Source organism: Triticum aestivum, chromosome 6B, assembly GCF_018294505.1.
Source record: "Triticum aestivum cultivar Chinese Spring chromosome 6B, IWGSC CS RefSeq v2.1, whole genome shotgun sequence".
In the NCBI taxonomy this organism is placed as follows: Eukaryota; Viridiplantae; Streptophyta; class Magnoliopsida; order Poales; family Poaceae; genus Triticum; species Triticum aestivum.
The window spans coordinates 700477153-700479693 of record NC_057810.1 but is presented as its reverse complement, the minus strand read 5'-3'; positions in this window follow the sequence as shown (position 1 = coordinate 700479693).

The following is a 2541-nucleotide window of genomic DNA, read 5'->3' as shown; positions in this document are numbered from 1 at the left end:
GGCCCGCTTTTGGGGGCGCTCTCGTGTTGACTGGCCAAGTTTTTGGCGGGGAGTTGGGCTGTGGGCTCGGGTGCGTCGGGAGATGCGTGGCGACAGTTGGGATGGGGGTGGCGCTCGCTGTGCGGTGCGCTGCGGCGCGGCCGCGGATGCGTGGGCTGGTGCGGCGGGGCCCGCGCTGCCGCTTTTCGCTGCTTTTCGGTTGGGTTCTACGTTTTCTTTTCTTTCTTTTTGTGTCGCCCTTTTTTTTTTGATCTGATGGATTGGAAATGCTGGGTGTACCCTGGAGGTGTGGGGCGGCGCGATGCGATGCGTTTAGGGTGGGGATGGTTTTCTTCTCCTGGTGGAGGTGGTACTACAAGGATTGATTTGCTTCGGGCGAGTGGCATCTGATTTTAGTTGAGGTGAGCACGCTATGTATTCTCTTTGTAAACTAATATAAGAGTGTTTAGATCACTACTTTAGTATTCTAAATGCTCTTATATTAGTTTACGGAGGGAGTATCATTCATCGGGAGGTCTGGATGTTGCCATACTCTAATATGAGTATATGATCTCTACTGATGCTATATGTGTTTCATGTACTCTTCTATCGACCACTTATGTGTAGTGCCACGTATTTAAGGATGGCAAGGTTGGCACATTATCGAACGATTGCGCCAGAGTGAAAGTGCGCCTCTCGAGCTGTCGATATTTTTCCCTCTAAAGGTCGCGTGATATATAGATGCTTACTCCAAAGGTGTTCGGTCGATTCAAACATCGGCGGGCATGCATGGATTATGTTATGGCGACCTCCGACGACCACGACGGCAAAATAAGGCATCAACGAGAAGGACAAAGCTTTCATCGGTCATGGGTGTAAGTATAGGACACATTTATCATGAAGATCTTGTAGATGGTACGCGGGCAGTTTTGGGTAGGAGGGCGACACCAATTTGTGGCCAACAACCTCCATCTGCCCTCCCCACCGCAACCCCCCTCACCCCTAGCCTCAATTACGAGCATCTATCGTCGAGTAAAAGCGATGACGACGGATGCCCTCGTGCGACAAAATGCATGACTACATAGAAGGCACTATTCCCCCTAGGCGCTCGTTGTACCGACGGCTAGACAACCGGAGAAGGATAGCGGTCACTGGTACAAAAAAATATGAGAGGGTCGGTCCATGAAAAAATTGGATGACATACAAATTATCAAGTAAAAAGTGGTGACGATCACTGCGTTCGTGGCATTTTTTTAGAGAAAATGCATGAAGTACATAAGTAAGAGGCGTTGCGCCCCACACGGAAAAGGGTATGAGAGCCGCCACCGGTGAAAATTTTGGACGGCATATGGAATTTTGGTGATGGCTGATATCAGGTAGAAGATGGAATGAAATAATCGTATTTCGGTCAAGGATGATGATCATGGGACAGAAAACAGAATATTATCGAACGACTCCCCTAGAGTGAAATGCGCCTCTTAAGCCGTCGATGTTTTTCCCTATAAACGTCGTCGAATATTTAGATACTTATTCAAAAGGTGTTCAGTTGATTCAAACGTCGACAAACGTCCATCCGGTGGAAAACTCTCACGCAAGGATGAGACGATGACACATCACCATCGACAGACGAGGATCATAACACGATTGGATTTTGTTATAGTGACCTCCGACGACCATGAGAGCAAATTTGACATCGATGAGAAGGCCAAATCCTTCATCTATGGGGTGTAGGTATAGGAGGCATTTATTAGTAAAGAAAATGTGGATGGTACATGACCAATTTTGGGTATGAGGGCACCACCAATTATGGCTAACAACCACCAACTGCCGTCCCTACCACCACCTCCTCCCTCGAATATTTAATTACGAATGTCTGTTATCGAGTAAAAGTGATGATGGTTGTTATTTCTGTGTGAGAAAATGCATGACCAACATAAGTAGGAGGAGGAATTGTGCACCCCAAAAAAATGGTCTTCCTGTACCGAAGGCTAGACAACCGAAGAAAGATATCGGTCTGCAGCAAAATACAACCGGATAAGGATAGCGGTCTGTTGTAAAAGACAGCGGGAAGAAGAATATGAGAGCGCCCACGGGTGGAAAAATAGGATGACATATAGATGTGCTTCAACGAGTGGTGTATGATTTCGCATAGGGGGCATTTTATGCATCGATCTGAAGTTTTAGATATAGTCATTCCCTAATATGATCTCTACAGATGCTACTTGTGTTAGCGGTGCTCCTCTATCGGTCGATTGTGTCTGATGGCACAGGGTGACATGGTTGAGACGTCACCGAAAGTCCGCCCCAAAGTGAGGTGTGTCGCTTGAGCCGTCGAAGATTATTCCTATACATAATTGTTCGTTGATGCATTGCGTAAGGGCAAGGGTGAGGACCACGCATACCACCATCGACCGACGAGAATCATGACACAATGGACTATGCTGCAACGACCTCCGACGACCACTATGCATAGTAGGCGTCCACGAGAAGGCACAAAACCTTCATCGATCATGGATGTAGGTATATGAGGCATTTATTCGTAAATATTTTGTAGACGGTACG